Source organism: Castor canadensis, chromosome 14, assembly GCF_047511655.1.
Source record: "Castor canadensis chromosome 14, mCasCan1.hap1v2, whole genome shotgun sequence".
NCBI classification, from domain to species: Eukaryota; Metazoa; Chordata; class Mammalia; order Rodentia; family Castoridae; genus Castor; species Castor canadensis.
In genome coordinates, this window is record NC_133399.1 from 1290617 (window position 1) to 1305157 (window position 14541).

Below are 14541 nucleotides of genomic sequence, written 5' to 3' on the forward strand. Positions count from 1 at the left end.
CAGAACAGGGGGACAGGGAGAGAACCCCAAAATCCTCCTTAGACCAGGAAGCCAGAGGGAGAACCCCGAGATTTTCCTCAGGACAGGAGCCACGGGGAGAACCCCAAAGATTCTCCTCAGAACAGGGGGACAGGGAGAGAACCCCAAAATCCTCCTTAGACCAGGAAGCCAGAGGGAGAACCCCGAGATTTTCCTCAGGACAGGAGCCAGGGGGAGAACCCCAAAGATTCTCCTCAGAACGCGCCCAGAGTTCTCCTCAGGAGGTCGGAGCCCCCGCTCCGCAGCGACGAGCCCGCGGGGAGCGGGGCGGCCGCCACTCACCAGGCTCCCCAGAGGCGCCCCGCCCGGCCCCGCCGCCTCCGGTGCATGTGGGTGGGGCGCCCCTGCTGAGCACTGCGGGGAACCCCCTGCCCAGCCAGTTGCCGGCCGCGGGGCGGCCCAGCCGAACCTCCCTCCAGGGTCCGAGGTAGCCGGCTACGACTTGACGCGTCCTCCAGGCCCCACCCCTCGTGGCATTCCCGCCCCGAAGCCTAAATCCCGCCCCCACGGGGGTTTGATTGGTCCTACAGTCCGCTCCACTCTCCCATTGGTATATGGTCTGTCAGTCATCTTGTCCCGCCTTCTCAGTCCCGCCCCAGCTCCCGGCGCGATCCTGAGGGCCAGCCGGCCCGCGCGCTCATTGGCCCGCAGAAGCTGTCTGTCGCGAGACTGGCCACACCCTCCGTGAGGAGCGGATTCGGGCCACCCCAGCCAGACCTCATTGGCCTGCGGCGCCGCCAGTCGGTGAGACGCGCCTCAACCCGGAAGTGTGAGAGGCGAAATCTGCCTAGCAACCGGGGAAGCCGGGCTGTGAAGCGGGCAATTTCAGTGTGAGACGGAGCGGCGAGACCGAGCGGCGCGACTCCCGAGTGCGGCGCGCAGCTCCTCCCGCCCGGGGTCAGCGCCCCGGCGCGCGCACGCGCATCCCCGCCGCCCGAGCGCGTCCCGCGCCGCTCGCGCGCAGTCGGTCGGTCGCTCGCTCGCTCGCTCGCTCGTCCGTCGTCCTGTCGCCGTCGACCGCCGCACGGCGCCACCTGAAGGAGCCGTCCCGGGGCCCAGCCGCCCGCAGCCGGGGCGCCGCGCAACTTCGGTGAGTGCGGGTTGGGGGGGGGGGCGGGAGGGGGGAGCTCGTGGGGGTCCCGGGCTTCCGGTGGCCGGGGCTGCCCCCCCCGGGGCTTCCGCTTCTGCGAGGGGACCCCGCGTCTGCGACCCTCGCCTTTCTGGGTCCCCCCCTCTCCCGCTTCTTGGGGGACCCTTTGCGTCTCGTGAGCTCTTGTCCCACTTTTCCCACGGGTCCCCCCGCTCCCCACTTCTTGGAGCGACTTCCAAGTTTCCCCAACTCCTCCGAAGCGCCCTTCCCCCACCCCACTTTCCCCGTGTCCCCAATCTGATGCGACCCCTACCTTAATGAGGGACCCCCCCCAAACTGAGCTCTAAAAAAATCTTCTTTCTTGGGAGTCTCTTAGCTAGTCGAGGGGTGCTGCCATTTTCAGGGAGGGGGGTCCCTGCCTTCCGCCTAGGGTCCCCCTTTGTTGTTGGAGATGTTCCTCTCTTCCAGGCGTACCCCCACTTTTAGCAAGGGATCCTTTTTCCTGATGGGAGACAAAACATCCCTTCACTTCTTTGGGGGCTCCTCCTGTGTTTTGAGGGGTTCACTACCCCCTTTGTTTTTTTTTTTGAGAATTCCCTCGTGATTCCCTAAGGGACAAACTCTTCAATTTGTTTTTGGGGGTCCCCTACTCCAGGGTTCTCCTGTTTCTATTTGTGACACTCATTTCTCGCTATGGTGGAGGGAGAGACCGGGGGTGCCCCCCCTCCCCTTTAAAGTTCTTGCCAGACTTTGCAGGGGGGTGGGGGGTGTCTCTGGGCTTTGAGCTCAGTTTTCAGGGACCTGGAAGATTTTATAGTTGTGGAGGCAACTATAGAGGCAACAAAAGCCCTCTTTTATTTTAAATTTAATTTTTAAAATTTAAATTAAGTAACTAGTTAACTTATTTTTATTTATTTATTTTTGCAGTGCTGGGGTTTGAACTCAGGGCCTTACACTTGCCACTTGATCCACTCCACCAGCCCTGTTTTGTGTTGGGTTTTTGTTTTGGTTTTTTTTGCTTGTTTTATCGTTTTTTTTTAATTATTATTATTGTTTTATTATTCATATGTGCATACAAGGCTTGGGTCATTTCTCCCCCCTGCCTCCACCCCCTCCCTGACCACCCCCTCCGCCCCCTCCCTCTCCCCCCTACCCCCTCAATACCTGGCATTTTGGGTTTTTGTGATAGGGTCTTGTGAACTATTTGCCTGGGCTGGCTTCGAACCGTGATCCTCCTGATCTCTGCCTCTTGAGTAGCTAGGATGACAGGTGTAAGTCATGGGCACCTGGCTACTACTTAACTTACTAATTGATTTATTTTTGAGACAGGGTCACCCTGTGCAACCCAGGCTGGCCTGGAACTCACGATCCTCTTTTCTCAGCTTTCCCAGTGCTGGGATTACAGACATATGCCACCACACCTGGCCTAAAAATGCTGCTTTCTTGTGTCCTTGTATGACCTGTTAGATTTGGGGAGTAAGGGCTATTGGTAGGAGAGCTTCTTGGTCATTTTCCAGCCATGGAGCCACCAGAGGCCATCTTGGAGGCAAGAGGGACAGGGCACACATTGCCTCCCCATTATCGCAGTGTCAAGCCGAGGGACCCACCCACTTCCTGTCCTATCCCTCAGTCCTCCTCCTGGGTAGTGTAACTCACCTTCCCCTCCCCCAAAAAGGAGAAGAAATGGCCCTGTTTGGGCTTCCTGCTGCATTTTCTCCCCCTGGGCCCTCTGGTTCACCCCTTCATCAATAGAGGAGCCCCAGGTTGTGGGTCCTGGTTTGAAGGGCAGGGCAAGAAGCAGAAAATGGGTCACCTTAGATCCAGAGAGGGGGGGAAGGGAGGCAAGGCAAGGAACTGAGGATTTGACTACATTTCTCTAAATTTTAGGTGACTTCATCCTGGCCCAAAGGAAGTTTTTATGTGGTTTTTGCAACTCTCCTATATAAAATTTTTTTTTCCTTATAGCAAGTGAGGTAGAATTTTTATTTTATTTTATTTATTTTTGACAGCACTGGGGTTTGAATTCAGGGCCTTGCCCTTGTGAGGTAGGCTATGAAGCCACGACCCCTGCCTTTGATGTACTTTCTTAATGGCCCACCCTGAATTCCAAGTTCACTTCAGTAGCTAATTTTATCTGCTTTGCCAAAAGCAGAGCTCTCGGGAGCCCTAGCAGATGAATGCTGGCATTGAGAGATGGTCCAGGGGACAGGAACGAACTCAATTTGAAATCTGAGTAACTCCAGCCACTCAGGTCCCTGTACAGGTCCTGGGGAGTGCCTGTTGCCCTCTGGAGCAGGCTGAGCTCCTGTCTGCTGCATCCAGCAGGTCTTCCTTCTGACTTTGTTGGGACTTTGCTGGGATCTCACTTGGACTTACAGTTTGACTTCAGGCTGTATCACTGCTCTTCCTTGCCATCTGGGCCTTGCTTAATTTGAGTCCTTTGTGAAGGCTCCTGCCGAGGCTATAATTTGACTTCTAAATCTGTCGGTGGACCGTGTGGACACAAGTTTCAACTCGAGCTATTTTCTTCTGTGGAGAAGCGCTTGGAGAGGTTCCTGGACCCTCCACTGGTTGGGTAGTCAAGTCCAGGCAGGAGCTGCCGCAGACCTGTGGCTCTTCTGCCCTGACTGAAAGCAAAGGTGGGGTGCTTGGGGCTCAGGGCGCCCTGGGATGAGAGCAGAGATGCCTCTGCACATATTTATTTATTTACTGAAGCGAAACCAGCAGGGTGGAGGGCTAAAAAGGGAACCGGTGACTTTGAAGTCAGAAGGATTGTATTAGCCCGGTTTTCTTTTCTTTTTTTCTTTTTTTGGTTACTGTAAGGAGATACCTGAGGCAGGCTATTTTATTTTTTTAAAAAAAGGTTTATTTTGGCTCATTTTAGAAGTGCCAGGGTTCCCATCTTGTGATGGCCTTCTTGCTGGCAGAGACCTGAGGTGGCACAGGGTGTCACATGGCAAGAGACAGGGAGCATGCCATGTGTATGTGTGTATGTCTGGTCTCTTTCCTTCTTTTATAAGGCCACCAGGGTTCAATGGCAGGGGTTCCACCCTAGTGACCTTTTCTAATTCTGATCACATCCCAAAGGCCCTACTTGTGAACATCATAGATTAAATTCCCACTATCTTTATCCATCACGTGGGGATTAAATTTCAACACATGGAGACTTGTGGGGACACTCAAGCTTTACCCAAACCATAGCAAGGGTATTTCCCGCTTTCTGGAGGCTTCCATCCTAGTCCACTAAGGGAGAGGTTTTTCTGACACTTATCCTTAGAACCCCCAACTTCAGGGTTTCCCTTTTCCTATTTGTCGCACCACCTTTCTGTATGGTGCAGAGTGAGATGAGATAGATTCTGGTCCTCCCTACTTGTTGGCCTTGGTCGGATTATGGCACAGAGTGGCATGACTACATCCTTGAGGCAACACATCATCATGACTGCTGCTAGAGGTGCTTCACAGACGAGTGAGTGAATGCATCTGAGATAGCGAGCTGGGGGTGGCCAGCACCGCTCCTGGCACAAGGTTGGTGTGCCATAAAGGTTGGTTATGGTGCTCCTGAAACAAGGGCCCTGGCCTGGACTTCCCAGACCAGGAAGTGCTAAGGCTGAATAGCCCCAAAGCGAAGGAAACTTTGGCTGTCTCTTGGAAAACCCATTGCTGTGTCCCCATGCTGGATGCTAGATGTATTCACTTTGTGTTTGCCTGGGCTTGGCATCCACCCTTGTCAAGTAAGGATCATTTGTGAGGTAAGGGCAAGTAGGGAGGTGTATTGCTCCAATTAGGCCGGAGGCAAAGTAGATTATAATGAACTTGAAGGGTTGTGGGAAGAAAAAAGTTGGTGAACAAAAATGTGCAGGATCCTAGCTGCATTTTGAGGCAGCTGGTGGGAGCCATTGGCGCAGTTGCCTGGTGAATGTCAGCCCACACTTCAGGACCTCGAAAGGTGAACCGTTTCCTTTCAAGGTAACGATCAGATCTGGGGACAAAAGACTGAGAAAGTGGCGTACAGAGGCATTTGACGCCACACAATAATGGCACATTGAGAGTGCCAATGTGTGGCTTCGTGCCCAGAGTAGATCAGAATTCACCTCGACTCCCAGGGCCGGGGTCCAGAGAGCCGCAGATGCTACCTCAGCTTCTGGGGAGTGGAGTGTGGGAGCAGGGGTTGGGAAAACTCTTTACCGTTCTTACTAGTTATGATAGTTACACTAGTTATGCTGTGCTTTCCTTGTGACATTTCCATATATACATATATTTTACCCTCGTTTGGGTCATCCCCTCCAAAAAAAAGGTTTTTTTAGAGGATTCTTAGTAATTAGTGATAGCCCTAGAATCAAGAGCTGGTGAGTTGGGCCCAGCTTTTTTCACTTAACTGGAGTGGGGGGCAGATGGCACTGTGTCTCTGTGGATAAGATGCAGGGAGAAATAATGGGGGAAAATCTGAACTGGTGCCTGGTGAACTGCTCCCAAGTTTGAAAAAAAGACCCCCCTCCTCCATTCTCTTTCTCTCTGTCTCTCTCTCATTTTCCCCTCCCCACACAGTGACTTTGGTATTAAAATAAAGAAATATCCATCAATCTTAAATTTCTTTGAGTTTTCTTTTTCATTTTTGGCAGTACTGGGGTTTGAATTCAGAGCCTCACTTGCTGGGCAGGTGCTCTACCTCTTGAGCCTCTTTCAAGTCTTTTAAGGACAATTATTCCATTATTGAGAAAGAGCAAAGTTTATTATTTTTGAAATATAAAAAAATAAGGTAAATGACTTTCAAGGCTGACTCTCCCCTTTGAAATTATGCCGTGGCTCTCATGTCTCTCATGTGCCACAGACTTCACTTTGGTGGATGGTGGCGCCACTGCCAATGTCTCTTTATCTAACAGGAAATTTTTCAAACTGTTTTTTTTAATTGAAGGATCCTTAAAGCAATAAAAAACCTTGGATAGCTAGAAATTATATTGATCTAGGTGTAATGTAACGTGGTTATCCATTGGTGGGCAGCTCTAAAAGGCACTGGGGTCCAAACCCTGGCTGGTGTCGAGCACTGGACGTTAGACTGTTGATTTCTATAACTGAAGTAGCTGGGGAAGTCAGGGTTTCCTTCCTGCTGGAGACGGCTGGGCCATTCAGTCCCTGTGGGATCGCTACGATGAGCTGACCTCTTTGGGAAGTAACTTCTGTATGGAGCAGCTCCATCCAAATGAATGGACAGTGCTATTTTTAATTTCCAGTATTAAGTTTGGCTTTACCCTCTGTGCAGCCTGACTGCCTTTGTTTATGCTGGTGTGTTGTCTGAATGGGAGTTTATTCTTGTTAACCAGATTTTAAATGTGGCATGGTGACACATACCTGTGATCCTAGCACTTTGGAGGCCAAGGCAGGAGGAGCTGGAGTTTGAGGCCAGCCTGGGCTACATAATAAGACCCTCTCTCAAAACAAAACAAAACAAAAACAAAAGGACTGGTGGAGCAAGCATGAAATCCTGAGTTCAAACCCCAGTGTCACCAAAAATAAGAAAGGAGGGCGGGGAGTAGAGAGAGCGCCCTATGGAAGGTTTTTCTGTGCAGTCATCAAATGGGATGTTTTTTTCTTTTGGTGGGACGGGGGTTTGAATTTAGGGCTTCTTGCTTGCAAAGCAGGTGTTCTACTGCTTGAGCCACACCTCGAGTCTGTGTTTTGCTTTGGTTATTTTGGAGATGGGGTCTTTCAAACTATTTGCCTGGACTGGCCTGGAATCTCAATCCTCTTGATCGTAGCCTGGCAAGTAGTTAGGATTACAGGTGTGAGCCATCTGTGCCTGAACAAAAAAGGTGGCTTTATTTATTTATTTATTTATTTATTGTGGTACTGGGCCTTCACCTTGAGCCACTCCACTAGCCCTGTTTGTGATGGGTATTTTTGAGATAGGATCTCTTAAGCTACTTGCTTGGGCTGGTTTGGAACCATAATCCTGATCTCTGCCTCCTGAGTAGCTAGGATTACAGGCGTGAGCCACTGGCACCCAGCTAAGGTGGCTTTTAAAATTATTTATTTACTGATTATTTTTTGAGATGCTAGGGATGGAACCCAGGGCCTCAAGCACCCTAGGTAAGTGCTCTACCCCTGAGCTATGTGTCTAGTCCCGTTTTAAATTTTATTAATTACTTTTTTGTGGTGCTGGCTGGGGATTGAACCTAGGACCCTGCAAATGTGTTTTTTAGAAAATATATCTTACTTGAGGCATGACTGAAGCTGTAAAGCACTTACCTTATAAGCACAAAGCCTTAAGTTCAAATCCCAGTTATTCCAAAGAAAAAAAAATAAAGCCTGAAACTTTTTCTTTTTTTTTTGGTGGTACTGGAGTTTGAATTTGTCCTACACCTTGAGCCACTCTACCAGCACTTTTTTTGTAATGGGTATTTTCCAGATAGGGTCTCTCAAACGATTTGCCTGGGCTGGCTTCCAACCATGATCCTTCTGATTTTGTCTCCTGAATAGCTAGCATTACAGGTGTGAGCCACCAGTGCCCAGCTGAAACTTTCTTTTAAAAAAAAGTACGCTGTTTTTTTTTGGCAGTACTAGTGTTTGAACTCAGGGCCTCATGCTGGCTAGGCAGGGGCTCTACCAATTGAGCCACCCTCCCAGTCCCTAATGTGTAACTTAATCCCAGTGCTGGGCAGGCTGAGGCAGGAGAATTTTGAGTGCAAGGCCAACCTGGGCTACATAGGGAGACCCTGTCTAACAAACAAAAGTAGCTTAAATTGGATTGAAAATCTGAAAGCATTTAATTCCCTGGCTGATTCAACTTCCTCTGCCAGCAAATAATTCATGGACGAATGAATGCTGTGGGTCTGGAGTGAGCAGAATTGCTACAGTGGCCGTGCTGCACGATGTCTTGTTGGGAGCTTGGGCTGGAGTTCTGGGAGGCCAAGAAGTGAAACCTTGCTACCTCCAATTTCTGCCAAGCTTCTGTTTCCCTCTAAAAGGAGCACAAGCTGCAGGCGAAGCTTTCCTCGTTGCTTGTCTGCTGTTGGCAATAGCTGATCCACGCTGACTATGGCTGTAAACTTGGAGAAACAAGAGAGAGCCTGGGATGGTCACAGTAGGGGGGAGTGTTTTCAGCTTTGCTTTTCTTGAAGTCAGTGGTGTGTGTTTTTGGAGTCCTGTGGCATTTCTTCATGGCAGTGCATATTACACAGAGATAAACAGCTTTAAAAGCCCGTCCCTTTTTTTTATTTTTGGGATACATGGTCTTGCTGTGTTGCCCTGCCTGGTGTCTTGACTCCTGGCCTCCAGCAGTCCTACCTGAGCCCCCCAAGTAGCTAGGACTCCAGGACTCCTACTTGCTTGAAATCTTATTTAAAAAAAAAAAAAAAATCAGACGAAGAGAGTGCATGGCTGCTGTTATCGCATAGGAAAAGTGACATTTCTAATAGTGACTGCCTTGCCCTGCACTGGTAGGTTCTCAGTGCACAGGGCCCCCCTGCCCTAGTGTTCTCTCTTACCCTGGGACTGGGAAGGTGATATTTTGACTTTCCTATATTGGGGGGAGGCTGGAAGTGTGAGGTTTGATGTCAACCCACATGGTCAATTACTTGACAGGTGCTTTTCCTTTCTGTAGGGTGTCCATGAGGGCTGGAGCCAGAAGGCAGGTTGGCTTCTCATTTAGCATATGGAGGACAGAGGGAGGGTGTTAGAAGGAGAATTTCTGGTTGTCTACCTTTTTTTTTTTTCTCCACCCTAGTACTGACTCCGGAGGTGGAGAGGCAGGCCCGGCCGGAAGTGGGTGTGGATAACTAATGCAACCATGCATGTGACCAGGCTCCCACCTCTGGGCTCCAGCTGCCCTTGGGAAGTGGATGCTTGCTCCCTCTTCACTTCCTGTTCCCTCTCCCAGAGAACCCTTTCCAGGCTGAGCTCTTGGGTCCAATTTGAGCATAGAAAATAAGTTCAGGTTCTCCATTTTTCCTTGGCAAACTGCTTTGTCAGAGTAGGGAGTCAACTGTGGACCTGGACTTGGCAGTTCTGAGGGCTCAGCAAAGGTGCCCACAAAGTTCAGAGGCCTTTACTGCAGGATGGCCTCCAGGATGGCTTCCTGTTGCCTGCAGGAAGGATCTGCACCCTAGTTGCCCTGGAGGTGTGTGTATAACTAGCAGAGCAGACAGTGGATAGGGGCTTTACCAAAGTGTGCTCTCCAAGAGTGCTTCGCGGTGAGTTACCTCTCTGCCTTGTGAAAGGACTATGGGAGCCCTTGTGTGCAGTAGAAACGTGACAGTCAGAAAACCTTGGCTTTGAGTCTGGGTTCTACCCCTTGCTGGCCTGTGACCTCAGGAAAATGGCCTAGACTTTTTAATCCTGTTTTGTTACTGGGGATGTGGCCCTGGTAGACATACAGCAAGTGACCAGATTGTTGTTGCTGCCCAGTAAAGGTAGTTGTTACAGAATTGTGTCACAGCTGGCTGTCCCTCTTGAGGGTGGTACCCAGGCTTGACCTACTGAGGGCCAGTCCATGGGGGGGTGCAGGCTGGGCAAATCTGAGTGCTGATGATGTGCTGGCTTCCTTAGCTCATTGCAGCAGTGTCACCTTAGTGGACTTGGCCTGTGGACTTGCATATGGGTGCTCACAGCTAGACTCCATGTGGCTGTAGTAGGCACAGCAGACACCTCCCCTCCAAGGGCAGTGCAGATGCTCACTCACCTTGCTGAGGGTCAGTCACCTGGCGGGCACAGGAGCTCATAGGCTTCCAAGAAGACAGGTGCATGAACCAGAAAGTGCAGTGCTGCAGCTGGATGGAAGAAGGAGGGACGATGGGGAGGAGCTACTTGTTAGGCAACTAGTTTTCCAGGGAGAGGATCAGCATGGGCATAGCAGTGATCTGGAGGTGGAAAACGGCCAGGTGAGGTTATCTTGACCTAAAGAGGTTATTCTCTGCTAAAAGTCAGAGTTGGAATGGAACATGAAGGCAACGAAAGCGCAAAGTTCCTTTGAAAGGTAGAAAGTCTTATAAATCTGCCATAATTGATCTAGGAGTGAACTCCAATGAAATTGATTAAATTTGGCTCTCTGTCTTTGTTTTTTGGTACAGAGTTTGAACTCAGGGCAGCATGCTTGCTAGGCAGGCGCTCTATACTCAAGCCAGGCCCTCAGGTCTGAATTGGGTTCTCAAGCATTTTCAAGAAACCAACAACTGCCAGTGGAACAGACCATCTCAACTCTCTTTGTAATAACATTTACAGAGAACAGATCTGGGGGCTGCGTCTGAGATTTTTTTCTTTGAAAATTGCTATCATTTAAGCTGGTGAGGGCTGGCCACAGTGACTCATGTGTGTAATCCTAGCTACTTGGGAGGCTGAGCTCTGGAGGATTGAGGTTCCAGGCCAGCCAAGGCCAAAAAGTTCAGGAGACCACATCTCAATGGAAAAAGCTGGGTGTGGTGGTGTGTGTGCCTGTCATCCTAGCTACAGTAGCAAGCTTAAAAAAGGAGGGTTGCCATTCAGGCTGGCCTGGGCAAAAAGCGAGACCCTATCTCCAAAATAACCAGAGCAGAAAGGGCTGGAGGTGTACCTCTGGTGGTAGAGCACCACTAGCAAGTCTGAAGCCCTTAGTTCAAACTCCAGTACTGCCAAAAAACAAATACAAAACAAAAGTCTGTTCTAGAATTCTTAACCCATCAAGAATAATTTTTAAACCTTCATTTCATTTTCAAGCTTCAGGCTTTATATCTCATCTCTCAAAGTATCTCTATTGAATGTTGCCTTTTTTGTGTGTGGGGGGGGGGATGGCAGGGACAAAGTCTCTATGTAGCCCAGACTGGCCTTGAATTTGTGATTCTCCTGCCTCAGTCCCCCAGTGCTGAGATTCCAGGTGTGTGGCTATTGAAGGTTGATTTTTGACATACTCTCCCCACCGGAGGTGGTCAGGTGTGGGCCTGGTTATGCATGCGTGAGGCATGGTTGTTACCAAGCCTCAGAGGGGAGGATGAACTGAGGCTCCCCATCCCAGCAGAAAAACATCTGGGAGGGGTATTTTCCTCTTCCCTTTAGAATACTGGCAAATTGGAATACTTGCCATTTAACAACCAGGAAGTGGGGTGTGAACTGGATGCCAAGTTTGAAAAACATGTTTTCTTCCGACTCTAAAGCAAGGATGTTTGTTAGCAGATCCAGGACAGTGTGACTGTCACTCATTCTGTCTGGCAGGTGTGATAGGCTCATCTCTCTGGACTCATGACTTGGAGGAAGTCTTTCTTCTTTTCCACTAGTTTCCTTGTTTTTCTTCTTTTCATTCCTTAATTCATGGAAAGGCCTAATGTTGATCTTAATTAGGTGGGAATGTTTTTGTAAATCACATGTACACACAAAAGGGATATTTCTTGCCAACTAGTGACACAGGTGGTGAAGACAGTGGGAGATGCACTTCCGGTTCACAGCCAGACTTGAGAGCAGTTTGTGCTTAACCCTTTAGGGCAGTGTTTGTGCTCAGAGTCCTGCAGACCATAGACACCACTGGGACCACAGAGGGCCTCACTCTGGAGAAATGTGCCTAATCGTAGAGAGGGCCCGAACCCCACGTTGCCTTGAGCCCCACGTTGCCTGAACCCCACGTGTAAGGAATTGTGGTTCCAGACAGCATTCAGAGCCAGGGCAATGCACGGTGACAGTGGCCCATGTCCAGAGGGCCCGGTTTCTGGGAGCTTTTTTCTTTACTTTTTTTCTGTGCTGAGGCTAGAACTTGGTCCTTGAGAGTGCTGGGCAAGACATCCCCCGCCTCAGAGACAAGGACACTGTTGACAAGGATACTGTCCGTCTTCCACAAACTCCCTCATTTAGGGTGAGAATGTTCTGCTTGAAAAATGACACTTGTAGCAGTGGTCATACATTGGAAGTATTGTGCTTTTCATCAAGCACTGCCGTAAGAGTCTCTGTAGCTATTTTCTGGTCCTTGAAAAAGTTTCAAAACTATCAAAGTACTAAGGAAATCAGATTCACATGGAAATTAATCTTTTCCTTTCCTTTCCCAACCAATTGTCTTGTGATCCCACCTTGTGAGCATGACTTTGGGCTGAAATAAGTAACTTTGAAGCAGCTTCCCTCAGAGATTGTGGTCACGTTGTCAATTCGTTTGTCAGTGTCATTCAGTGAAAGCAGTTTTAGACTTTAGCATGTTAAAAGTGTAAAGTATGGAAGGCAGCCAGTGCTCTTTTTCATAAGGGCAATTAAAAAAATAAACTTGGAATACTTTTTATTATGCCATAGCAGGGATCAAACCCAGGCCTGGTGCAAACTAGGCAAGTGCTCCAGCCTGGAAACCTCATTCCCAGCCCTCGTACACGTTTGAATGAACAACCTGTATATTCTTCAGAGAGCTTCTCAGAAAACAAGTGGGAGCCTGGCATTGCTGTTTGAGTTTCATCATCTCAAATCTGGTGAAAGCCCACAGAAGTAGGTCTGCTCATGAATTTGAGGGTGCATTTTGTGTTTTGAGAGCCTGTGTGATAGGATCTTGCTCTGGGCAGCCTGGAACTCACGATCCTCTTGCCCTGCCTCTACTACCCCAGAGCTGGGAATATCATATGGAGGGTTTTTTTTTTTTTTTTTTTTTTTTTTTTTTGGTATTGAGATTTGAATTCAGGAATTCACACTTGCTAGGCATTTGTGTTGGGTATTTTTGAGATAAGTTCTCATAAACTCTTTGCCCAGGCTGGCCTCGAACCTCGATCCTCCTGATGTCTGCCTCCAGCATAGCTTGGACTACATGCATGAGGTACTGGCATCTGGCTATGGCAGTGCCTGGGCAGGCATTCTACCTAGCACTTGAGCCACTCCGCCAGGCCTAGGGTTTTTGTTTTGTTTTGTTTTGGAGGTACTGGGGTTTGAACTGAGGGCTTAACCCTTGAGGCACTCCATCAGACACCCCCCTCCTTTTTTTTTTTTTTTTTTAGTACTAGGGCTTGAACTCAGGGCCTTCACTTAAGCCATTCCACCAGCCCTTTTTTGTGATGGGTTTTTTGAGACAGGGTCTCGAACTATTTACCTGGGCTGGCTTTGAACTGCAATCCTCCTGATATCTGCCTCCTGAGTAGCTAGAATTACAGGTGTAAGCCACCAGCGCCTGACTTTTTTGTTTGTTTTCTGGCAGTATGGGGTTGAACTCAGGGCCTTGCAAAGTGCTTCATCATCTGAGCCATACTTCTAGCCCTTTTTGCTTTAGATTGTTTTTCAAACGGAGTCTAGCTTTTTGCCTGGGGCCAGTATCAGACTGGGATTCTTATATCTATGCCTCCTATGTAGCTGAGAGGACAGGTGTGTACCAGCAGGTCAGGCTTGTTTTGTTGAGATGGGGTTTAGCTAACTTTATGCTGGGGCTGGCCTGGAACTGTGATCCTCCTTGAGTAGCTGGAATGGTATGAGCCACTACTTTTTGGACTAATTTTTATTTTTTATTTATTTTTGTGGTATTGGGGATCCAACCCAGGACCTCTCAAATGCTAGGCAAGTGCTCTACCACCAAGTTAATATATACCCTCAGCCCTTATGTATTGATTGATTGCAGTGCTGGGGTTTGAACTTGGGGCTTTCACGTTGAGCCACTCCACTGGCTGCTTTTTTTTTTTTTTTGAGCTAGGGTCTCATGAACTATTTGCCTGGACTGGCTTTGAACTGTGATTCTCCTAAGTAGCTAGAATTACAGGCATGAGTCATCGGTGCCTGGCCTTATTTATTTGTCTGTCTATCTATCTGTGTATCTGTCTATCTTTATGTATTTTCTTGGTGCTACTGGGGTTTGAACTCAGGGCCTCACCGTTGCTAGGCAGGAGCTCTACCTTTTGAACTACTGCCAATCCTGTTTTATGCTGGATATTTGGGTCTTGTGAACTATTTGCCTGTGCTGGCCTCAAATTGTGATCCTCCTGATCTGAGCCTCCTAAGTAGCCAGAATTACAGGCATGCGCCACCAGCGCCCAGCCCTTTAGTCTTTCTTATGAATACATTTTGTGCATTGAAATCATTTGTTTTTCTGTGCCACCGGCCTGTCAGCTCGTATAGTATGTGACTATAGGCTCCTTGCCTGTAAGACTCTTGGGATGAGTGGTCTCTTAGGTAGTTCTTGTCAACTAGTGTTTATCATGTTAGGGCATCTTAAATATTTGTTCACTAGAACCCTCAAGGAAATTTTCTCATAAAAAGTACAGTACCTTGAACATTCAGCAGGTGCTACTGCTCCTTCTCAGCCAGCCTCACTCCACTGTGCAGCCTTTGGCCAAGTTCTGCTATAAAAAGAGACATGAGCAGGGAATTTGGCCCCGATTTTTTTCTCTTCAATACCTTGATTGTGTAGGAACAGGTTCAGATGGTGTTTAGAAGTTTATTTAATAGTGCATTTGAATCCTATTGTCTCAGCTACTCAGGAGGTAGAGGGAGGATTTTGAGGCCAG

The 14541-nt window shown here is 48.8% G+C and overlaps 1 protein-coding gene across 6 annotated transcripts in view; it reads left to right on the plus strand.

Annotated features, from left to right (window-relative positions):
* The first annotated feature begins 981 nt into the window (after positions 1-981).
* Gatad2a (GATA zinc finger domain containing 2A) overlaps positions 982-14541 on the plus strand; it is an 86841-nt gene continuing 73281 nt past the window's right edge. For all 6 annotated transcript variants that reach the window (XM_074053644.1, XM_074053642.1, XM_074053650.1 and 3 more), the window contains exon 1: positions 982-1129. The gene's annotated coding sequence lies outside the window, so the exon portion shown is untranslated. The remainder of the gene's footprint in view (positions 1130-14541) is intronic.